We start from the raw sequence: 25,749 nt of genomic DNA on the forward strand, positions 1-25,749 counted from the left end.
CTCAGTTGGTTATGCGTCTGACTCTTGATCTCAGCTCTCATACCTTAATCTTAGGGTTGTGGGTTCAGGCCCCATGGTGGGCTTCATGGTGGGTATGGAGCCTACTAAAAAAAAAAAAGTTAAGGAAAGCGGGGTAGGGGGGCAACCCTGAATTTGAGGATGGCCTTAATTGGGGTACATTTATTCAGACACCTGAAATGGTGAGGTCTTCTTTTGAATCTTGCACCGCATACATACATTCCTTCATCACAAATACATGTTTTTAAAGATATATTTATTTGAGAGAGAGCGAGTGAGAGAACGGTGGGGAAGGGCAGAGAAGGAGAGAGTGTCTTTTTTTTAAGATTTTATGTATTTGAGATAGAGAGTGCATGAGGTGGGGAGAAACAGATGGAGAGGGAGAGGCAGACTCCCCAGTGAGCAGGGAGCCTGATGTGGGGCTCGATCCCATGACCCTGAGATCATGACCTGAGCCAAAACCAAGAGTCAGATGCGTAACTGACTGTGCCACTCAGGTACCCTATCACAAATAAATATTAAGAAAAAACATAGTGTATCAGCTCTTGACTCCCTTATGTCATTCTGTTAGGATCCTGCACCCTAATGAAGTCTGTGAGCCCAAAGATAAGAAGAGTAGCTGCTATTGAGTTGGATGGCTTTGTACTTAAGGAAATCCTAATTTCAGTTGCTTAAAAGGCTTCAATGAAATGGGATATTTTTGCTGTCAATTGCTGAATAACAACATATTCTGAAACTTAGCAGTTTAAAATAACACACAGCCATTATTTCAGTTTCTGTGTGGTCAGGAATCTGGGGCCTAGCTTAGCTGAGTGCCTGGAGGAGAGGAGATGACATAGGGCCTGAATATCAGGAGATTCTTAGGGCATCGTAGAGGCTGTCCACTGTGTGCTGTCGCTCAATAGTGACCCTGTATCTCTTCAGGTCGGCCTTGAGAGCTACAATTCTTCCTGCCCCCTAAGGAAGAAGAAACTGGTTCCTGACTTTTTCATCCAGTTTTCCAGTCAAATACAGCACACGTCCCAAGGAAATAAGGGTTGGCAAAAATAACAAAACAGTAAAATTACAAAGGGACTGGCCTTTAATGGTTTTACACTTTCTCTGTTCATGGGCCCCATTGGGTGCTTCCTCTGTCAGCCTCCACTCTGCTTTCTTTCCTTCCCGGCACCTGGTTGGCCTGCTGGGTAAGTACAGCACTGAGATTCCTGTTCTGGGCCTTGGGCTGCCTTGCACACTAACCTACTAGTCACTCCCTCCATTCCTGGTCGCCTCTGGAGCTTCAGTTGCTCAGAATTGCCCAGTTTGGCTCAAGCTCCTTCCCAATGATGGTTTCTTCTTTTGGTGGGGCTTGCCTTGTCCATGAGCTGCTGTCTGTCTGAACCATGTCTGGGCCTCGTTCTGGTGCTATGTGTCTGGAAGGAGGGAGCCACTAGGAAACAATCTTAAGTCATTGCCATCCTTACCATCTTGCCCTCTTCCAAAGTGTGCATTCCCTCTTGGGTTTGTCAGGGCTCCCCTTCCTCCTCACTTGTTGGCAGAAGGGCCTCTTTATTTCTCAGTTGACTTGCAGGGTAGCAACGACCGACTTCTGGCGAACTTCTTGCCTTTTCAGCTCGAGACTGCTTGTCCTCCTGGCCTCCGCTCCTCCTGCGTCCATCAGTCATGCTCCCTACCTCCAGAGGTCTTGCAGAACCTGTGCACTGTGTGTTTTGCAGTACCTACCACCTTAAAAATCAGGGATCAGAGGAAGGGGACTGTAGATTTAGGTAGAAGAGGCTTTTGCTGGCCAATATATAAAACGGAATGGTAAATGAAAAATTGTCATTTGCCTCGTGAAATGTTCAGTTAAATTAAGTCCACTCCCTTCCCCAAGCAATTTGATTTTCTTGAAAAAGGCTGCACAGAAGGCATCAGTACAGCTCCTGGTATGTCGCTTAAGCTGAAATGGTATTTCAGTGTATTTCTCCTTCCCCACCGTGCTTCTACTCCCGGCAAGTCTGAGCCATCCTAGCAAGTTTTGGACTTGGAGACGGCTGGGTGACCTGTTCTGTGGAGATGAAAAGCTAACCTTTATCTGTTGCATTTTCTAGATTTTTGCTTGGTGTTTGGTTCATCACTCGACTCGTTCTGGATCCGAGTTGACATATTTCAGTTCTTGCTGGGCTACCACTGGGAATAGTTAGTATCTGTCCTGCAGAGGACTCTTAGGCCCCTCCCTCTGTTTCCTCAGACTGGATGGGATTACTAAAGTGGGGTCCTCTCTCTCTTTTTTTTTTTTTAGACTGACTTTTAAAGGAGTTGAAGGGTCTTTGGAGGCCATCCGTTTACTTGAGGGAAACTGAGTAGCAGAGAGGTTAAGGCTATGTCCGAGGTCACCAGGCTGGTTAGTGACACCAGGCAGAGCAGTATTTCTTGGCTACCTGCTCAGTGTCTTCTACACACGATGCTTCTTCCCAGCTGCATCGCCTTGAAAGCAAGCTGAAGGCAATCTCTGTTTTCATTCTGCACCCTTGACAGATGAACACTTCTCTAAAACTTTAGTTTAACTCTGGAAGGAGTGGGCCTTTGGATAATGGGCATTTTGGAAAGAAAGCTATTTTAGGAACGGTAACTGCCAGGAGTCATTACGTAAGAAGGGACCCAAGAGTCTCAGCAAGGAGAGGATTTCCCTGTTTGTGGCATTTAAGTCATGGTATAAATTCCTCTCATGGTGTTTTGTTTGCATCATTTGGCTTAGATGTTGTTAGATGTTACTAGCCTAATCCAGTTCCTTGTTTTATGAAAATAGGTTTTTTGTTTGTCTAAGTGGGCTTCTCTTTGTCATTGTGCTGGAATAGTCATTCTTGGACCAAAATGATGGCTTTTGAATCTCTGTTATGTTTTCAGGCATGCCTTAGAGGTTGTAAGATAATACTGTTGTTACTGGGAGGAGTTGGGTAAGGGCCATAAACACTCTGGAGAGATAGGAGAGAGGTTGCCATAGGGCAAAATTGCAGACTTCTGCTAAAACTTCTTGATTGCAAATTATGGCCAAAAAGTAAGACTTCCGTAGCTCTTCAAATTCCTAGTACTTAGGTCTTCACATTGCTGTTTCCAAGCACCCCTCAAACATCTGCTGCTTCGGGCCTTGTGCAGTCCTGCTCTAGTGACCAGCCCCAGAAGTCTGACATCTCTTCCTGTCTCGACTCATGCCAGTTCCGAACAGCTGAACTCCCAGCACACGGGAACAATGGGGCTCCTGAAGGCTCTTCTGCTGTTGACATCCAGAAGCACATTCCCTTTCTGAACTTCCAGACAGAGTTACCGGGCTGACTTTGAAATGTTCTCTCACACGAATACATTCAAGGGATTCTGTTAATCTATTCTGATTTATTTAGGAGGCAGCAATGTTCATTATTTGACTTATGTTAGTGGTTAATTAACCAAACTAGAACATGTTTTCTTTTTACAAATTGAATGCTGAGAGAGTAACAAAGACCAAATATTTTACAACACAGATTCTTGAATTTGCTCTGAAACACTATATTTATTTTGCAGCAACTTCCGGTTTTAGTGACAATTAAATACTATTTCTATTATTAAAAAGTTTCAAATTTTAAGTAACTTGAAATGGAAATGAAAGTCATTTCTAAAAATAATGCTGTGTTTATGTGTTTTTTTGTCTTTCTCTTTTTTTTCTTTTTAAAATTCCATGTCATTAGTGGGGAAGGCCTTGATTGGGGAGAAAATGTAAATTTCATGCCAGTCTCTTTGTTTGGAATTGATGAGAATTGGATTGAACTGTTTATGAGAATAGACAGAAGTGTATGAGGTTTCTTTTAGTGTTGAACAGTGTTGCAGTCATTGCTTGATGATCTACCTTGACTGTCCTGTGGACACATCAGTGGTACTTCTGAGTCACTGTCTTCTTGTTGACTCTGTTTATGTTGACTGTTTATGTTTATTCTACCAAGGAAGCTTCCATAGCTGCTCATTGTGAATTCTCTAGAGACAGTTTGGTTGAAGACCACCCTGATCAGGCTGGTATCTTCTACCAGCGTGGTTTAGGAGATTAGGTGGATAAAGGGGAAATCATCATAATTGCTTCCCAACCGCTTTTTAGTGGGGGTCTTCTTAGGGTGATTTGTTGGCTTGGGAGTAAATCCTACCCCTCCCCCCCCGCGACCCTAATCTTAGACACTCATCCAAATAGAAGGATGAAGATGTATTTCAAAGCTGAATGTTGGGGTGTGTGTGTGTTGGGGGGGATCTAAACTTTGGGATTCTGTGAGCCATTTGGCGATTGTGGAGGGTTTAACACCCTCGTTTTAATTAGCTAACTCAGTGGAAGGTGAAAGGTTGGCAGGGAATTTAGTTTCACTTGTGACATCACTTGGCTTATTCAGATGCAGGTGAATCAGGAGTGGTAATGAAAGAGCTCTGTTGTCCAGATTCACCTGACCTTGCTAAGAAGTGTAGTTCAGGGAATTATAGCCAGAGCCTGTCCTAGGAACACACTAATCAGTTGGAAAGGAAAGGCGGGGGGTCAGCCTACCTTAATCTTCCTTTCTCAGTTTCTTTAGGGTTAAATTAATATTTATTTAAATGTGGGATTCTGTTTGCCTGAACCCCTAAATTTCTGTTAAATGAATTTAATCTGTGAGATTATAGGCTTTCTGTGTACCATAGGAGATGTAGAGATATATGGAGCATAAATGCAGTGTTCTGTACTCTGCATTATATAATTTGAAGGTAGTTTAGAAAGCACTGTTATATCCTGAAACAGTTTGTACATTGATTCTCTTTTTTAATGGAAGAACTTATGGTCTCTGCAGAGGCAGAGACCCATTTCCATTTCCAAACCCCTACCATTTTCAAAGGCAGGGAAAGGATACTGTGCATGCCTAAGCCAGCACTTTTTAAATTGCATGAGTTTCATACTTAATGTCTCCTTAAGTAAAGACTTTTGTTGAATTTGCCTTTCTAGACCATGTGGTAGAAATTGCAAAGGAACAGGGTAACAACAGCACATCTCAGTGGGCAGCTGGTAAGAGCAGACGTGGAAGTGCCCTCTCCTTTGTTGAAAGGTGGCTGTTTTCTTTAAGCACTTGAAGGAGGTTTGGTTTTCATCTAGTGAGCTGTGCTGTAGGTTGTTGACTGACAGCCTTCGGGAACATCCTAGTAATTATTATGGTTGGTGCCGGTTTCTCCCCCAATTCTTGCGTTTGTCTTTTAACAAAAATGACTTTTTATTTGACCAAGGTACCCAACCCTGGAGAGAAGATGAAACTTGGATAAATCTTTATTTTTATTTATTTTTTTGTATTTGAAGGGGAAGATTAAATAACTGTCTTATCTGGATTTTACCATCATTTTTGTGTCCTGCCTCTTTTGGATCATTTACCATCCAGTGCTATTGATGCTTGGGGAGCTTCTCCCGCTGGTCTCCTCTCTCCTTTTCTTCTGTGTTTTGAGCCTTTCCCAGGCAGAGGAGGTCAGGCAGGTACACGTGCCTTTTGGAAGGAGGTGGTGGGAAAATATGGAATAATGAGCCCTTCTGACTTTGGATTCAGCAGTTTAGCACTGGTGCAGTAGGTGGAGTTATTCTTGGAGCCCCAGTTTGAAGATTGCTGTGCAGAAACCCATCTGTGCCACTGGTTGCCAACATTTCTGGTACAAATATTGTCATTTGCTCTTGAGGCAATCTGCTATTTCAGTCCTAGATGCAGTTTTGTAATATGCTGGGCAAAATAGTGGAGAAAAAATATCTTAAGTGGTGGTATAATCTTCAGTTTAAAAACACTTTAGCAATGTTTCCAGTAGAGGATTGTTCAACGTGTCTCCTTTCCTCCTTCCCTTGGCTGTAAACATAATCCAAATTTCATTTTTTTCTTGCTCGTCTGAGCCATGGTTTCCTTGTGCTGCACCCACCCAAAGGAAAGATGGAGGGATAGATGAAAGGCTTAAGTAATAGTACTTTAAAATTGCACTCTGTGAAGGTTTAACATGCCCTGTTCCTTCTGTTGTTAAGAACATAACTTGCTCAGAAGTTACTTCGTTAAAAAATGTCCCAACATGATACCACACAACCCTTTCCCATTGCTCATCCTTCCTTGTTCCAGGTGGAAAGAAGCACATCGGCCTCGTGGGCTACTGAGAAGAAGACCCCTCTGTTACCTCTGCAGAGTGGGAGCTCCCTCAAGGTTACAGGACATTTCCAGAAACCTTAGCGTAGCTGTACTACTATTTGGCTGGGCTTTGTCAGTAAGCCTTCCCTGGAGTGGGAAAGCATGTCCTCTCCGAAGTAGTACGTTTTTTTCTGTTGCTGTGGCTTTCTCACTTTTTTCCCCAGCCCGATGCATAGTAAGAAATCCACTTTATAATATGACTCAGTGTACATGTGCACACACATGATACAAGAGTTTTACATATTAGTATTATACTTGCCCTTTTGTGTGAGATATGCTCTATTTTACTAATTTTTTAAAAAATGCTCAGTCCTCAAAATTGATTTTGCTGCTTTATGGATTACAATCCAGAGTTTTTGGCTTGGGGGCTTTCCCACATTTATTCTTGTAAGACCTTCATGTCCTGGCAACAGCGGTGGAGTTGGGGGAGAAGAGGTGGATGCATCCATATATGGAAGACTGGCCCGCAAGGTTGAAGCAAGGAGGAGGGAGTTCATGATTCACTTGGATGTGCATGGAAGGGATTTGGGGCTGAATTAAGAAAGTAGTGCCCCTTTGGATTGGTCTCAAACATGGAACTAGTTAAAATTATGTACTAAATGAAAGACCCCAGAAGATGTTTGATGTCATTTGAGCTCTGATGTGACGGACTAGCCAGGATAGTTCTATACTTATCTGGACAGCCTTGTCATTTAGATTTTGCATTCAACCCTTGAAAACTGGCAGTGGGTTTGGATCCACTGGATGGGGTTTCATGCCCCTTTTCTTCTGCATTAACCTAAGTCAGGTGCATCTGACCTATGCTCAGTTGTCTGCAGAATCTTTGATCCCATGAAAGTACATTCCACTCTTCATTTCCTCAGAGCAGATGTGAAGTCCACCTTCACCCCGGAGTCAGATGGGTTGTTGTCAATGTAAAGGAGTTTTAGGTGTTATCAGTGTTTGATAAGATACATTACCCTTTCTCTGCGAAGCAGGAGCTCTTGAAGCAGGGGTGGTCAGGCTGCAGTCAGGTTCCTCCCACCTAGTCCCTGACTGGCCTGTTGGCATCTGGAGCAATGATCTTGTAAAGACTCCATTGTGAAGTTGGCCGTGTGTGTGTGTGTGTGTGACTGGAGCAATGATCTTGTAAAGACTCCATTGTGAAGTTGGCCATGTGTGTGTGTGTGTGTGTGTCCAAGGGAAATATTAAAGGGGAAAGCGGGGGAGGAAAATTCCAGGAAGTTGAAAGGTGAGGTTGACACGTCCTCATTCACTAACGATGCTTCTGTTTTTCTTTTTGAAAAACAATGATGATTTAAAAATTGATCTCAGAATGAACTGGCATATAATTATATTTTTAAACATCTTAATTTATTAAATAACATCATACTCATAAATAGCCTTTATTATTTGGTGTTAATGACCCAAAGTACCACTAACACCGCATTTCTCAAACTCATAGGAGATACTTGTTAAGAATATTCTGGGATTTCATCCTCTTGCTGTTGAATCAGAATCTATATGAAATAACACAGTTATTTTCTTAGAATATCAGAACTGGAAGGAATGTTGGTCATTAAGCTACTCCAGTTGTTTCCAAACCGGCTGAGTATTTTAATACAGGTCCCTGGTCCCGTTCCATTCATACCTGTTGCATCCCAGCCCCTGAGCTGAGGGCTTTAAGTGTTTCTGTTTTCAACACACTTTCTGGAAGATTCTGATCATTGGTTTGGAGTGATAACTACTCATCTGTTCAGGAAAATTGCCTTAATGTGCTTGGTTATTGGGCTAGATAATAGAACAAAGAATCCTTTTCTGCTTATCTACTGATTTATTCAAATAATATTTACATCTCAGGTACTGAATAGGTAGGTGAGTGTGGGCAGTTTCGAGATGAGTGAGCAGGGTCCCTGCCCTTGAGAGTGGATTGTTAGCCTTTCTCAAGGGATGAGTTTGGGGGTGGCATGAGAATCATTTGAGGAGCCTTTTCAAGCCCCAGCAATCAGATGGGTGTGTGCCTGTACAAGAAAGTATGGGGGCCAGCTCTCCTTCCCTTGCTGGCTGCTGGCCACCCTCCATTTGTCTTTATCTTACAACTTTTTGAACTATTTTAAACATCTAGGAAAACACAGAGCCTAACATAATTAGCACCCACATGACCCTGCCAGGTTTTAACAGATGTCACTCATCTTGCTCTAAGCCTTCTTGTGTTGGAGGGTCCTTTCCTTCAAGAAGTCTGCCTCCTTGCCGGGCTGATACATGCAGGTCCATCTCCCTACAGAGGAACGCGCATTGGGCGCCCCCCCCATTTACATAAATGTTGTCAGTTAACAGAGGTATCATTCTGCAACTTGATTATTTTTAAACTCAGCATTATGTTTTTGAGATTTATCCATTGTTGTTACATGACCTGACGTGACCGCATACTTAACAGTAAAATCAGGAAATTGAAGCCAGACGGCTTGAAAACCTTCTTAATGGAAAAAATTCAAGAAGATGTGGGTGGGAGAGAGTTTCTGTTGAATTTTTACTATAGAACATTGTTATTTATGGGAAAATAGTTGATTTGAATTATGTACTGTTTTGAGTAGCCCAGTATGAGCTTAATGAGAATTAATTGCATGTTGTATGAAAAGTTAATTGCTTTTATTTACTCTGGGTATAGTTATTGCAGTTTGGTCTAAACAGGTGAAAGTTAAGATTTGCGGCATAAAACAGGAAGCAGATGGGGGCTAATTAAAGTTCTGTTGATAAAAGGATGACTGATCAAGGAGCAGCTGGTTTCCCAATTTAAATGCAATTTGTACTGTTGTTTGAGGGCAGCCCTCTGCAAGCTATCATGAGTATCTTTTCAAAGGTGGAGGAATTCGTTTCAGCAACAAGTGGGAAGGCTGTTGTGCTCTATTTTTGTTCACCTTTTTGCCTTCAAGCGGTGTCTCTTCAGGGTCTGTCCGGGATGAGGGAAGGGATCACAAAACCTGGCCACAATTTTCAGTGGTGCTCCATCCACTCTGGATACCTGTTAAACCTTGGGAAAGCCTCAGTCCTCTTCTGTAGCCTCCAAGAAAGTGCCCTAGCATTTGATTGAATGTTGCCTTTCTTGTTATTTCTCCCAACACGCTCTCCGGGCCATAACCCAGGAAGGTCCATGTCTCCCTAACTGAAGCGCTGTGTGTGTACGTGAGCGCCAAGAGGGGCAGTGGAGACTGTTTTGAACTGAAGTGTGTTTGAGCTTCAGGCTAAACTTATTTTGCTTGATTGTGCCCTGGATGACTTTCACCTTGAAATGACAGCATCTTTTGTTGCTACTGCTAATAATGGTTGGATAAACATTAAGACCCAGTACCCTGGGTGTGTTTTGCCTAAAGAACAAATCAGCACTGGGTGCTTTTCAAATTTGTGCAGGGAGGTAACATGAGGTCAGATGAAGTTTAGCCTTTGCCTGTAGTCAGAGGCTAGACATTTGCTTGACATTTTGTACTTGTAAGTGCTTTGTGTGGTTATCTAATTTTAATCCTTACAAAAACCTGTTGTAGTGGCAACTATTATTCCCACTTTGCAGATGAGGCTGGTGAAGCATGGAGAGTTTAAGTGACTCAGCCAAGTTCATGCATTTGCTAAGTCCCAGGACTGGGTTAGAATTTGGGTTTGTCTAATAACAAGCGCATGTTCCTCAACTGCTGTACCCTACCAGTTTTGTGTAACACACTATTGTTTTTTCCGCTTCCTGCTTAAGGAAAGAGCTGTTGTTTCCTGGAAATACAAAAATCTTAGGATATGGTTTGTGAACTTCATCTTATTTGATTATGTAAGTGTGTGTGTGTGTGTGTGTGTGTGTGTGTGTGTGTGTGTGTATCACACTGATACAGGTCCTGGCACTTGGTGGAGGAAATCAGTGTTACGTTATTTTAATTTTTTGAATGAATGCCTGAAAGAATAGGCATAGGTATCTTATTTGTCCTTCACCCCCACCCCCAAAGAAAGTAGCTTTATTCTGATTATAAAAGTTATACATGCTCTTTCTTTTAGCAACAGCAAAAAAGACAACATGTAAAGGTAAACTAGAAAGTGAAAATCCCCATTACCTTCACCATCTAGAGACATTATATTCATTAAAATATCTTGTAAAAGAAATAATTGGCGCTATAGGTCTTATGTAACTGGTAATAAAGAGCACCATTTGTATTAGCTACAAATTCTAATAAAAGCGTGCAGTAGATGTTTTAGGGAACGTCATAATTGACATTCTTTGTCAAATACTGTATGCAAACTTTCCAGTTCTAGTCGCTATTTTTGCCCAGTCTGGTTCTACACTAGTTCTGCTACTCCCCATGCTAATGGGAGAGCCTGTTCTGTTTCATGTCCCCAGAAACCATCCCTCTGCTCACATCACAGTTCTTACAGTGTGAGGAGTGGTGTCACAGCCAAAATTCGAGTGTTTTCCTGACCCAGGAGAATGCTCAGGATTCTTTGTTATTTGTTTCATTCAGCTGTCTTCTCAGCAAATCAGCCTACTACACTCCTCTCCTGTTTCCTCTTGCGCTTCTCTTCTGCTTCCTGTGTCGTCTGTCTCTTCCTCTAATAAAAAGCATTTAGGGAGGCCGCCTGGGTGGCTCAGATGGTTGGGCGTCTGCCTTCGGCTCAGGTCATGATCCCAGGGTCTTGGGATCGAGTTCCGCATCGGACTCCCTGCTCCTTGGGAACCTGCTTCTCCCTCTGCTTCTCTCTCTCCCCCCCCGCCGCCCCCCTGTCTCTCATGAATAAATAAATGAAATCTTTAAAAAAAAAGAAAGCATTTAGGGAGGTAGAAGAGATTTGGAAATGAAATAAGAGTGGGCCCATTTTTCTCCCCTGGTAGCTCTGCCTCATGTAGTTTTTTAAAGTTGTATTTATTTGAGAGAGAGAAAGAGCACAAGCGGGGGGGGGGGGGCGGCGGTGGTGGTGGGAGCAGAGGCAGATGGATAAGCAGAGTCCTCATTGAGCAGGGAGCCCAACCCTGGACTCAGTCCCAGGACCCTGGGATCATGACCTGAGCCGAAGGCAGACGCGTAACCGACTGAGCCACCCAGGCGCCCCTACCTTGTGTATTTTGAAGATACTGTTGCTGATTGTTAACTCTGTGCTGTTTGGGGGAGGGGCCTGTGCAAGACCTGCTTTATATGGAGCAGTCTGACCTGGTTGGACAGTCGGTGTCTCCTTCGTTCTTCAAAGAATAGGAGATATGGTTCATAGAGCACCTGGGCTTTCCAGGGTAACTGGGAGAATAAACTTGTTCTTTGGTAGGAAGCTTGGGGGCAGCTCTGCAGCTTCAGATTAATGACCCTTTCTGCCCCGGACACAATCCTGAAATCTCACAAATGCATAGAACTTGGTTTGTGCTTTTTGAAGCAGTGGTAGCCATTATGACTTTTCTGTGAGGCAGTTAGGACAGGCATTATTTTTTCCACTTTGTAGACAAGAAACCTGAGACACACAGGATATAAAATTTGTCCAAAGTGCTACATACATACAAAGAGTTATACTTAGGTCTTCCTTTTCACCACCATCTTGCCATTGGGGCAGCATTTTCCAAAGTGTGTGCCACTAAACATTGGTTTCACAGCAGAGTCTGTCAAGAATCATTAGAGGTGGAAGTCTGTGTGTGTGTGTGTGTGTGTGTGTGTGTGTGGATACATGTTACCACACCTACGAAACAAAAAGTCTACTGGAGGGTGTTTTGTTTTTGCTTTGCTTTATGTATTAACATGAAGAATCCTGCACAGTTTTGTGACCACATGTCCCAACTGTATGTCCTCAGTGAGTTCCTCACCTTGAGAGGAATCATGGTTGTTTGAAGCTCATGTTCAAGATGCTTCACTGTGCTGTTAATGTGCTGCTTTGTCCTGGGTTTACTTTGGAGGTGTTCCAGGAGACCTCATTGGTTGGAGGAAAATCTAATCTTTGGGGACCTGGAGGGAAAGTCCAGGGGATGCTGTTACATGGGCAGTGGTTGGGGATGATGCCTTGGGAATAAAGACTACCCTGGGGTGGAGTAGGAGGCTGGCCATGGGAAATCCTTGTCATTATGTCCTTGTCAGCAGTTCAGGAGGAGCTTTATGGAGGAGGGCTTTAACCAGAACACGGGAAAGTCGTTAATCAGCAGGATCAGCATTCTAGGACCAGTTGTCAGTGTAGTCAAGGTAAAGAGCCATGAACTGTAACCTGAGTGACAGCTGCACTGTTTAGCGAGGATGGACTTAAGAAATTTGGACCCAGAACAGCATGCTGCTGTATCCTGGCACAAGTTTGACAAGGCACATTCCCTGGATGAAGCCATCTGCATCAACACGCCTACCCCCCCGCTTTTCTTTAATATTTAATATTCAACTTCGCACTTGGCTAATTTGGGGGGGGGTTGATGATAAAGGTGCAAGTGGCAGATTCTGCAGCCATCTCATTAATCAGCTTTCCTCTTTCCTTTTAGCAGAAGCAGAACTTCTAGCAAAACTCTTTTATTTTGAAGTAAAGTGTTCAACCAGAGGGAAATGATGGATTATTTTGCATTGAAATCTCAGAAGGAAGCAAGTCCAGCTTCTTAGAACTGATCTTGGATATCACACTTGATTTTTTTCCCTTTCCTTTTCTGTTCTTCTTTTCTGCCTTCCTAAGAGCAAAGGATCTACCTGCTTTCATCCTAAGCTGTTCCAGGAATTTGAGTGTAAATCAAAAGTTACAGTACAGTAGTATTTTAAAATCAGAAGATAGAAACCCTGAATTAATTGGAAGTGTTTTGTTTGGTTTTGTTTTGGTGGGGAGAATAAAATGATCTCAGTAGGAGGAATGACCGGGAGAAGGTGCTGTGAAAAATATGAGAAAGTTAACAACCTAAGGCATGATCTTTCCTCTCAGCAAGTGTTCTTTAGCTGTCCCTCCAGAAAAGTGATCAGAGAAAGCATGACACTGTATCCCCTAAGTTTTATAAAATGTTTGAACTATCCACTATTGTTTCTTTGTTTGCTAGTAATGTTGTGACTTTTCAACCTGATTGTAAATTGGGTGGCACTAACTTACTTTGGGACAGAAAGGAAAGGAGGTAGGAGGCAGGTAGAGGCCAGGGCATCTGTGCCATGGAAGAACAGAAGTCCGTGGGATTGGCCAAGGGTGGTTGGGTTTATGCCCACCAGCATATGCTTTTACAATCAAATTCTGATGGGATAATCAACTATTAAATATTAAGTTCCCAAGATTTAGACCTTCGTGTGTGTGTGTGTGTGTGTGTGTGAGAGAGAGAGAGATACCTTCCACGAGGGTGGGAGAGGGAGTATGGTGTTGTGCGGAGGACAGTTGGGGAGCCAGATGCCATCTCAGCTTATCCTCCCACCACTGTGGTCCAGCTGTAATGGGCCATCTTTGGCCCTGGATTTCATATGCACCCACCAGAGCACTGACTTAAAACTAGCGAATAATTTGTTGTAGCTTTATCCATGTTTATGTCAAACAGTCCATGGTTACATTGTAGGGCATTATTTCCTTTAATTTCCCTTTAGTAGTTCAAAACAACCTGAAAGATGTTATGGTTGAGCCCAGACAATGACCTCAAGAAACAAAAATAAACCTTTCAAAAAGTGAGAACTGAATCTGTATGCCAAATGTTGTGAACGATGGATGAAAGTATAAAAACACACTGGACTTCATGAAGGGAGAGTTTTAAAAAATTTGTTTTGAAAACAAATGGTCCCTGCCCCCGGATCCTGCCCTCCTGTGACTAGGAAAAAGTCAGAGATTATGCCATGAGTTCCAGAACAACCAAGTAGCATCCAAGTCATGAGACAAAAGCCAAACAGCTGCTTCAGTGTAAAACGCCAGCATTTTCTGATAGATCAGGTCCTAAAGATGGCACTTGTGAGACTGGCTCGGCACACCAGTCTCTCCACACGAGCTGTGGCCGCGTCCCCTTAGCGGATGGAACTGCAGACACCTCTCGGTGGGGAAGAGCGGTGCCAAAATAGCACCTCCCTGAGAGGCTTCTGCTTATCAACAAAAGTTAATATGCACATTAAAATACGGACACCCATGCATATTCACATTTTTGGACAATCAAAGAAGCCTCTGCTTTCCAAGCAGGACACAAACTCTTCTTCTCTCCCACCATCTTGTAGGGAGATAGGTTGACACTTTCCTCCAGGTTCCACGTCGTACTTTATTCTGATCTTTCATGTGCTCTTCTGTGTATTACATGGATGCAATACAAGCTCCTAGCTCCTAGATTTTTTTTTTTAAAGTGTCTTCCCACCATATCTCCCCCTTTCTGTGTTTGAGCTCAGACACTGCCACATTTACTTCTGACTTCTCTAGACATGTTCTGTTAGTGCTTTAAAATATTTTTCTCACAAATATTACTTAGCTGATATTTATTGGGCACTTTGTATGTACTGAACATTCAGTACAGTGACTCAATAAGATAAATACTGTTAGATGTACGTCACTTGCATAGTAGTCCTCATGCAGTATATAGTGGCAACTGGATTGAGTCCAGGTCTCTCTGGTTTTAGAACACATGTTCTTAGCCACCACACAGTACACTGTCAACTTTGATTCATATTCGGCCCTCACATTAAGAATCCCTTTCCCTTTTTATTCAGCAATCCAAATCTTCCTTTGTTGTGTTGTTGGCCATGTATACATATACATATACATGAAAAGCTCTTGGAAACAGGAAAGAACCTCATGCTACTTTGTTGTTTCCATAGTACCTAGTATGCAGTAGGGGCTCAATAGATACTTGTTGAATGAAAATTACACTGATTGCTTTTAATTTGGCCAAGTTTCAAGACCCTAGGGAGCCTGGGTGGCTCAGTCGGTTAAACGGCTGCCTTCGGCTCAGGTCATGATCCCAGGGTCCTGGGATCGAGGCCCGCATTGGGCTCCTCGCTCAGCGGAGAGCCTGCTTCTCGCTCTCCCTCTGCCTGCCTCTCTGCCTACTTGTGCTCTCTATCTCTCTGTCAAATAAATAAATAAAATCTTAAAAAAAAAGTTTCAAGACCCTAATTTGTTACTGAAGTGAGTGTAAATAAATAAAGTTCTGAGATTGTCAGTAGATTTAAAAATAGTTTACATTAGACTGATTTCAACGAGGCTTCGCTCAATCTCTTGATTAATTTTGGATGCAGTTTTCAATGACAAAACAAAGGTAAAATTTTATCTTTTGTTTGTATTCCCAATAAAGGTGACTGATTTCAGGTCCTATAAGACCCTTCCTTCTTGGTACACTGTCTTCCTTCTCCGCCTACCCCAGCAACAAAGCAGTGCCCTGACACTGGGCTGGGCTGGGATTGACTGAGCATGTTTTAGTCCAGCCCTGATTCACCCTGTGGTCTTTTTAGAACACACACGCACGCACACACATATAACCCAATCTAGAAAACTAGGTTTTGTTCTAAAATTGTATGATACTCTAGCTTAATTTATAGCTACTTTGAGGACTAAAATGGTTATCCAATATACTGATGTCTGTCTCTCTTGTTAATAGAAATGTATTGTGGACTTTAAAAATGGTTAAAATGTAAAATTTTATCTTCTGGGGCTAGGGTTGCACTGTGAAGAATGACCATTTCAAACTTTGTTCAATTCGGTAACAATTCTGTGCTATCCATTACATTCTTAACTAGGTTGTCAGAATTTGACTAAATTGCTTGCTGAATTGGATCCGGATATCTGCAGGATGCTTGGAAACAGCCCTGGCTTGGGCCCCAGTCTCCCATGGCAGGGGGGGATTTTACTTGATCATGAAGCAGATGGGCCCAAATGGTTTTGCTATTAGGTTTTGGGATTAGGTCAGCCAGTGATTTTTTTTTTTTTAATAGTTATTTGATTTGGGACAAGACTTTTTGGGAGGCTGCCCCCAAACAAAAAACAATGTATGCTTAGCATTCACAAATCATTGTTGCTTTAGGCCCCTTAGCCAGAGTATTGGGCAAGCAAGCCAATTTCAAGATTCTGTATAACTAATGAAACTTTATTTTGCAAATAATAGGTAATTCAGCATATTAAATTTTCGCAGTTTCTTTCCATTCTTTTTGTAATCTGGATTTGTGATATTTGAGTTCCAAAATAGAAAAACCACTTTGACTTCATACTTTTAAATTCGGTTTACTAAGAGTAGCAGTTCTTGGCAAATAGATTATGCATTCGGTAGATTCATTTTTCCCTAGATTTCCCAGACAGTGAACATATTTAGGGTAAAAAAACAATTCTAGATTGTACATTCTATGGATGGGATGTTGCCCTAGAGATTTTATTTTATTTTTTTTAAAATATTTTATTTATTGATTTGACAGAGCACAAGCAAGGGGAGCGGCAGGCAGAGGGAGAAGCAGGCTTCCCACGGAGCAAGGAGCCTGATATGGGGCTTGATCGCAGGACCCCGGGATTATGATCTGAGCCCAAGGCAGACGCTTGACCCACTGAGCCACCCAGGCACCCCTGTCCTAGAGATTTTAATCCATCAAAGTTTCAGTGTTCTTTCCTTTGAATTTATATTCAATTCATAAAGTTTTTCATTGGCTCTTTAAACAGTTTGGGCACATACCCGGAATAAACATTCACCTAACGGAACAGGTTTAATGAGCTCACCACTATCCCCAACAAAATATTTTAACGTTCACTTTGATCCTTTAATAACTTTAGGAAACTTGAAAATTGATGAAACTCTTATGTGCTGTGTTTCATTTTATGCCTAATTTGAGCTATTCATCAGAAGAAAAAAACTTCTAAAGTGTTCATTGTTTTTATTTTGTTTTACCTTACTCTGGTAGTCAAATACACCAATAGTTATTCTTCTGGTAGCCAAATACAGAGGTAGTTAATTGTGTTGTAAAGCAAAGCATTTATAGAGCCACTGAGGATGAGAAAAATGGTATGGCCTATAAAATGGACAAAAATTTTCATTAAGAAACAGCAGGATCACTTCTGCAACAAATAGTTCCCTTTTAACATTATGCTGTGGTACGGCCCTATTTGTCTGAGGCAGTCATTAGGAGCAGCAAAAAGTCCATATTCTGAGCAGATAATTAAATTGGAGTTTCAGGGGCGTCTGGGTGGCTCAGTCGGTTAAGTGTCTGACTCTAGATTTCTGCTCAGGTCATGATCTCAGGGTCATGAGACTGAGCGCCTGTCGGGCTCCGCAGTGCACTCAGAAATAAATCTTGAAAATAGAAGTTTCAGAAAGGATGGGTTCCTTTAGGTCACCTAAATGGGCAGAATGGGGAGTTGAAGCTCTTTGCTGTGGACTTGGCAGTGCCTGGTCTGTATTCCTCCCTGGGGAAGGAGGTGAGTGAGTTAAAGGGTTGCCAAGTATGCCTACATGCTGCAAAGAAACTAAATTAATCCCAAGAGAAACAAACTCCATGTTGAAATCCTTAGTTAGCCTACAGATCCCTTAAAGACACACACACACACACACACACACACACACACACACACACACACACACACACACACACACACACACACACACACACAAGAGAATTCTAACTAAATGAAATTTAGTCTCTCTTTATCCACCACTAGGACCTAATTAGCCAGGGTGGATGACACTCATTTGAGGTTGGCCTTGTTGGATTTTGTGGCAATGTGATCTGGCCTAAGTGTATGACAGCATGAGGTAGTTTCTGTTTTCTAGACTTGTCTTAAACAGGGGTCCGTATTAACAACTTTTATGGAAGTCCTAGAGGGAGAGTGATTAAGATAAATGCCTCGTGATCTGGAACATGAGGAAAGATGCTTGTATCTGTATCTAAGGTTTCAATCTTACCTGCATTTTTTGGAATTTTGTCTTGGCGTTTCTGGTTTCTGATGGTGTGTGAAGCATGGGGCGTTAAATGGTACAGGAAGGACTTTCCTTTTCATGTTTTGAAAATTAAGGGCTTTACCCTTTCTTTCATAAAACAGTAGCTTTCTTTGATATGGGGCTTTGCTGTAAGACACAGCAAGGGGAAACACTGTGCTTCTTTTTGGTTATGACCTTCTGAAAAATAAAAGCTTGTGATAGTTTTGATATCATTAAGTAAATTTTCTGTTCTGTCCCTGGAGATTTTTTTTTAAACCCTACCCAGGGAGGTTGTTGGCTGGCATGTTATTCTGAAATATTTAGGCTTTTGACTAATATGAGAGCTTATCAAAGATCAGGCAAGCATCATCTTGCATCCTCGGATCATCATCTGTTTTCTGCATTGCAAGGTTTCTTTTTGCTCTTCCTTCGAGGCTGGGGGTGCCTCTGTTTTCCCTCTTTGTTTCCTAGTATCATGGTCCCATTCACTTGTAGCTCACCTTTTTACCAAATACTTCGTCCTGCAATATGTTCTTGAAATCGCCCACCTTTTCATGGCTCTCATAGGGTTTGTTCTCAGCCAGGTAAATGGCAGTAAGTAGTGTGTGAGAAGAAATGAGAAAGAGCACTGTTCTAATAATTGCCCTCCTGAATAGAATCTGTCATCACTCTGTCTCCTCCTTGAACAACCTCGTAGACACACATGTGTTCTGACATAGGTCATCCAAAAAGCCAACAGAACACACTAGTTAAATCACATTTTTGCATTGAAAATCTTCTTAAGGGAGAAAACAATTTTTCTGTAAGGGAAAGATTGCAGTTCAGTTGTGAGGACATGGAAACAAGTCTGAGGAAGGGCTGGCAGCCTGTTAAACAGGAAGTTTGTGATGAATGGTTTTTAATCAAGTAGTAACCATTCATGATAGCTTTAAAATTCCTGTTTATGTATCCCTTTGCTTCCTATCACAAAATAGCCAACCTTTATTTCCTCAGCTTTGTGTCCAGGGGTGCACTAAGTGCTTTCCATATACATGCTGCTGTTCAGTCCCTAAGCATCCTATGTAACAATCCTGTGTAATTACTGATTCACAAATGGCGAGACTGGGGCTGCGTGAGATCAAGGCACTCACTCAAGGTGGCCCCGCAGTCAGCCTGACCCTGGGTTCTGCCTCTGTGTGCTTCCCCACAAATGTGAAACTTCTCATGGTGCTCATGAGTTCTTAAATTTGTCTTTTTGGTGTTTTATGTGAGAGCATAATCTCCCACATGCTTTTTTTGCTGGAGGTTCTTTAATGTAGTCATATTTTCCTTCTTTGGAATGATTTGAGTCAGAGAGAAAGCTGTTTAGAGCTAAATGTGTATCTATAGCCATTTGAGAATCTATAGCTGTAAGAACTGGTTTGGCTAGGGGAGGGACATTGCACGTTCTTCATACTTGTTTTACATTTCTTCTAGGAATAAAGCCCCATGTGCTTCTGCTTTTTGTAAATGAACACTCATAAATTTTTCATCTGCATTTTAATCTTTCCAAACTCTCTTTTCCGTAATATGAAATGGGGGCATTAGGCCAGTTGACCTTCCCATTGCCTTCTAGTTTGCAAATTTTATGAGGCTGTGAGTCCTTTCTTCACAGCCCTGGGCTCACTGGAGAAGCTGAGTCCTCAGTGCAGACCTGGGGTGAGAGTGGCCTATGGGATCGTTTGGTGTCCAGGCAAGGACCAGTTCCTGGGCAAGGATACCAGCCTTTTGGAAGAAGAGCTGAATGCTGCTGGAGCCTAATGTGTAAGCATGCAGATTAGCTATTCACAGCAGATCTTCTATTACAACACTTTTCAAACTTCAATCTATATGCTGTCTATTGATAGTGTGTCTATTGACATCACTTGTAAAAAGAACAATTGGCCAACGGTCACGTTTTCCTTCTGTTTGCAAGCAAAATGGATTATTTTACAAAGTTGTTTTATTAGCAACTTTAATGGGAACTCTGTTGAATAGAGATTATTCCGACTTTCTCCTTAGTTTGTTTTCACTCGTTGAAGTGCAGGAAGAGACGGTGTAAGAGAGAGGAAGCAGGAGGAGGGAGTCGGGTCCACGCTGGGAGTCCGCAAAACAATTGCAGGCATTGACAGCGTTCACAGAAATTAGATAAAATGCTTTTGGAAAAATCTAGTTTGTCTAGCATTTTGAAAGAATTTCTAGAATTTCTAGAACAACAAGTTCATTTAGTCATGTGTTCCAGCGTCTTAGTTTGAAGTTCTTTTTGTTTGACTTGGTCACTGTTGCTTACGCCCACCCGGTGGCAGGGTGCTGGGCAGCGCTAGGCTGCAGGGGCCTCTGGGGCCACTCCACTTTCCTGTGGGTCCTCACAGCCTCCTTACGCATGCTTTCCCCAGGGCGATGCTCATACCTGAAGTTCACACTTCAGCTGCTATGGTTTCTTGCCAGAAAGAGTAACCCCTTAGAATCGAAGCAAATCCTATTTTGTAAATTTATTATCCAGTGAGGCAGAAAATTAGTTTTGTAAACTAGTATTTGTAAGCAGAATTATTTCCACTCCCTCGAGATGCATTCATATAACCTTAGTCTTAAGTATGTTCTTTTGATTCTTAACGATGAAGCCCAGGAGGTGGTTTTTCTAGCCGGCAGCAGTGAGTCTACGTGCAGACTCATGAAACCTTGGTCTGAGTCCTAGTTGTACAGTTCATTTTCTGAGCCTCAGTTTTTCCATTTCTAAAACAGGTTCAGTAATATCTGCCTTATAGGGATCTTCCAAGTGTGGAATCAGATGAGGTTTTAAAAGCAATTTGTGTGTAAAGTAAAATTCAGACCTAAAGTATGAAGGCCAGCTTAAGTTGATGGTTTTGTTTTATTTTTGGGTTAAACACAAAAACCAGAGTAGTCTTAGAACTGCCAACCAGGAAAAAAAGTGGAGGGATGGCAAGACCCATGGCTGAGAGGTGGTGGTCTCCACGCACAACAATGGACAGGCTAGATGGAGCCAAGCTGGCAGCTCGAGTCAGATGGCAGAATTCAGGGTGATGAGGGTCCAGGGGACAGAGAAGTGGTCAGGAAGGAGCCTGGGGCAGGGCAGGGGAGGAGAGATGCAAACCAAGGGCTAGAACAGACCGTTTCTTCAACTCAGGTCTGGTGGGCCACACAGTTTGCTAGACTTGACTCTAGATTTTCTTTGTTCAGGTTTCTGGTAGATTAGACGCCTACTGTAATAGACTAGGGGTCTCTAAATGTTTTTGTAAGAATCACATACCCTTTCCGATGTTACATTTATTCATTTGCACTATAACAGTACATTGCATACATTATATAACATTTGCAAATATAGATTTAAAAATGAGTCAAGAAACTTAAAAGTAAATGAAAGGTATGAAGGTTTCTTCTTGCTTGTGCTTCAGTGGCTCTCTGATATTGCTTTAGACAGCAGGGCTGGGAGCATCCTGGGGAGGGGCAGTTCCTGTCTTGTGTCTTCAGGGCATCTAGGGGCCAGCCTCAGAGCCTAGCTTCTTCCAGCCAGGGAGGGAGGCAGAACAGCAGGGCTCAGTCGTAACCCCCCCCCTCCCCCCCAGGAGATACCAGACTGTGGTCTGTTGACTGTGGCCTGTGTAATCCCTGCCACTGCCTACCCCATCACGCGCCGGCTGATTGCGGAGTGCGGCGAGCCCACAGCCGTGCGTGATGCCCACGTGCAAGGCTCCAAGGCAACACCTTGAGAAGACTTCAGGGTTCTCGTGACACCGGCAAGGGTAGTGATACACCAGCTTTGGTATCTGAAGTCCTTCTTAACATCTGTCCACAGCACCCGAGACACTATCTAGTGCAGAGAGAAAACATCTTATCTCTTACCCTGAATTGGTCTATTTTTCCAGTACCTGACATGTAAAAGCCTTGTGTTAGTGGCAACAGTGCAAGGTATGATCATAAATAAAATGGTTATAATACAGATAAGTCTTTAAAACACAGACGTGTTATTTTATAGATGCCATTATTCTAATAATGACAGCTAATATTGAGGTAAGCACTTTACATGTGTTATCTCATTTCATCTCCACAACAACCCTGTAAATGTAGAACCTATTAATCCATTCAACAGATACTTGAGTGCCTCTTGGTGATGGAGCTGTGAGGATACAGTGTACGAGAAGACAGACCAGGTCCTGGGCTCATGCAGCTTACAGTGTAGTGGGGAGCCAGGCACTCCCCCAAGGGACCACACATAGCTGAATCCTAATTGTGGTGAGTAAACAAGGTCCTGTGTTAGAGAGCCATAGGATGGGATGGTTCCAGAAGAAAGGGACATTTGGGCTGAGAGAAAAGTTGGAGGAGGTGGGGTGGTGACCTTTGGCAGGAAAATGTCAGTGCTCTTGGACAGTTGTTTGTGCATCATTTTCTGTCCCAAGTGGCCATTTAGGTGGACTTGTTCTTGCCCCAGGTGGATCATAAAACACCTAGAAGGCAGACTCTGCCTGCTTCCTTCTCTTGTCCTTTCCTGCACCTTGCACAAAATAGGTCCCAGTAAACGTTATTTGGCATGAATTGGTACATGAACAGATGGTTAAAAGATGTGTAAGACATTACATCTTCCCTGTGATGTGTTTGGGATGTCAGTCACCATTCATTGAATTTGTCTTGTGTGCAGAGCGTGTGTATGTGTGTAGGGGCTTTCAGATTAGGAAATAAAAAACGTACTTCAGCCCTTACCCTTTAAGCTACTTGGAATCCAAAGATCTCATGAAATCGAACACCTGGGAGTTAGAAGCAGGCTGAACGAGCAAGCACATACCTTGTGCAGCTCCTCCTGCCTCCGACACGACCCACTGGGTTCCTTGGGTCAGGCTTTCCAAGAAGAACGTGCTGCCTTGCTTGGGGTACAATCAGGGAGCAGGTTGCAGAGAGAGGGTATGTGCAGAGGAAATCCAGCTTGGTATTAGTAAAAAACCCAGGCTGCAGAGAAATACAGCTGGTGGAGAGGAAATTTGCTGATGTGGGGGAAAAAAACCCTAATGGCGTCATGTAAAAACTCAGGATTTGGGTAAGTGGCTTACAGTGCCTGAGTTTTCTGTCTTCACAGCCTGCCTCGTTCCTCAGGTACTATTTTGTTCATAGTTCAAGAACTGAGTATCTTCAAGCACCGACAGTCGCGTGTGGCTCTGCGCAGAGTTCACGGGAGAACTGCAGTTCCCTGCAGCCGTGACTGTGCCCTGCAGGGATCTGCAGACATAATACCATTAATAGCAGCACACATTTTTACAAGATTTACCTCTTTGTGCCCCTCCCTGCCCTCCCCCGCCTACCAGAGCCCTGCTGGCTGTATGAAAAACAGGAATTTTTGTAACAAGCCCTGCACAGCAAACCTTTTCCTGTTTGGAAAAAAATTTTTTTAATTGTTGGCAAAGTTAGAAGACAGCTCTGTTACTCAAAGAGCGACCTGAAATGTCCTCTTAGAAAATATGGAGCGTGATGTTTTGATAAGTATGGGATTGCTCTGGACCCCCTTTTTGGAGGAGGGGGTTAAGTCTAAGTCTGAGTAGTGAGTTAGCGTATGTCCCACCTGAGTTAGTTGAATGCTTCCTGAACTTTTTGAAGATTTTATCATTACACGTTCTGCAGTCTTATTAAAAATGTCCCCTAACTGCAGTTACAGATGAACTGATCTAATTATGTGTGTTGTAGAGCTGCACCACCCTCCACCAGTCAGTGCAGACAGGAAGCCATCGTCTAGGGGGATCCTCCCCCTTTATCACTAACTAAATGTGACAGGGACAGGAGTCAAGCTTCCTTTCCTCCAGAGATTTCATCGTGGCTTATCTGGGTGTCTGTTGTGTTCCAAGAACAAGATAGTCATGATGGAATATTGTGCAAACGTCCAGACTTTCAGCCTATAGAACATGTCATAGGGTCAGAGCACTCGGCTCCCTTCCAGGTCTACCCCAGGGACAGGCCTGCCCCTTTTTCAGGAGGAATTTAGAACTTGGTTTGCTGGTGCTAGTGGGCCCAGGAGAGGAGGCTGTATGCTCTTGGGAGCATACATAGGTGTGTGTGTTTAAGATCCTTCAGTAGGGTTTGGAGACTCTTCCGGGAATGAAATAGGCCATTGGAGAAATGTAGTCTTTGGCCTCTTTTAGGGGTTCTTGTACGTACTTAAAGTCTTCCTCAAAGCTTGTCTTGAGTTGGGGATAGGTCAAGAGGTGGGAAGGAAGAGGAAAGTCTAGGGAACAAGAGAAACCTGCCTGCCACCCACTCACACACCTGCCCCGCATCCAGCCCGGAAGCCCCCGTTCAGGGCTGTGAGTCTGCCCTGCACTCGCTGTATGCCCTGGCAGAAGGGCTCGTCACGTCGCTGCTCTGTTGCAATTCTTGGGTGGAATGTAGTACAGAGGGTCAGAGGGCATTTTGAAATACGGATTTCTCAGCCCTGGCTGTCCAGCCTCACTCTACTCAGATTTTTGCATCTCTTTTTAGGAAGGGAGATTTATTTTTCTTTTCTGTTTTCAATCTCTTTTTAAAAAGAGAGAACGTGAATTCATGGTTTTTGTTGAGGCCCTGGCCTTGTCCTGCTGTGCAAAGGCTTTTTCTGGTGCAGCGATTGGCACTCAAAGCATCATTACATCCCACATGGATGGCAAAAGGTTGTGGGCATTGTGGCTGCATCCCTGGGTGACCACAGATCCAGCCAGAGCCTTTTCGTGGTCAGGGAGAGGGGCCACAGAGGTCCAGGGGGCCCAGTTGGCCGAGGGTGCCAGGGAAGGCTTGGGAATCACGGTGACACCCAGAATCCTGCTCCTGGCCTTGGGCTCAGGGCCCTGATGACAGAGGCTGCTGAATGTGCAGCTAGTAAGGGTCTACTCTTGCCCTGTTCTGTATGGGGAGCAAAAAGCTACAAGACTGGGGACAGGAGTCCCTTGGAGTCCCTTTTCCGTATGTCCCAGAGGCTCTCCAGATGCTGGCAGTCTCACCGTGTGTCCAGTAGAGGAATCAGATTGGGGCTTCCTTGTTTGCAGTCTGGCCTTGCTGCTTTTACTGGAGCTTGAGACTATCTGGCCTCCTGTATGTTTGGAGTTGTGGGTGTGTGTTTGTAATATGGCTAAACTCCTACCCACACCCCCAGTAAATAGGAAGAGGGGAGCAGGACTCGGGTTGGCGATATCCTTGTGCCCCCCAAGTTGGGATCTGGTACCTACTTCTTGGTGACCGCTTACCATGTGCCAGGCACCACTGAACATTTTATTTTTTTATTTTATTCAAGATTTTCTTTATTTATTTAATTGACAGAGAGACAGCAAGAGAGGGAATACAAGCAGGGGGAGTGGGAGAGGGAGAAGCAGGCTTCCCATCAAGCAGGGAACCCAATGCGGGGCTCCATCCCAGGACCCTGGGATCATGACCTGAGCTGAAGGCAGTCGCTTAACCAACTGAGCCACCCAGGTGCCCCACCATTGAACATTTTATAAACTCTATCTCATTTAATTCCTCTCCTAGCCGTAAATGGGTTTATTATTTATCTCTGTTTTACAGATAAGGAAGCTTGAGGCATCTAGGGGCCAAGCAGTTTCCCAAAGTTAAGTTGATTTTCTTTACTGATTATGTTAGGTATACACGTGGCACAGTTTAGTCATGGAGCACCTATACTTAGCGGCTGAAGCCTAGAGCTCTTTGTACTGCCCACCACTTCTTCCCCTGACCCAGGGGGTCTTTTGGACAGAGCTTGACCTCAGATGCAGTGACTGATGTTGAGTCAGTTGGCGCACACTACTGGTTATTTTT

At 43.3% G+C, this 25,749-nt stretch overlaps 1 protein-coding gene across 1 annotated transcript in view; it reads left to right on the forward strand.

The window, feature by feature from the left end:
* The window catches only part of FOXO1 (forkhead box O1), a 92,604-nt gene that overhangs the window by 60,668 nt on the left and 6,187 nt on the right, over positions 1–25,749 (forward strand). The gene's annotated exons all lie outside the window — the stretch shown is intronic.

This window comes from Zalophus californianus, chromosome 3, assembly GCF_009762305.2.
Source record: "Zalophus californianus isolate mZalCal1 chromosome 3, mZalCal1.pri.v2, whole genome shotgun sequence".
Lineage (NCBI taxonomy): Eukaryota > Metazoa > Chordata > Mammalia > Carnivora > Otariidae > Zalophus > Zalophus californianus.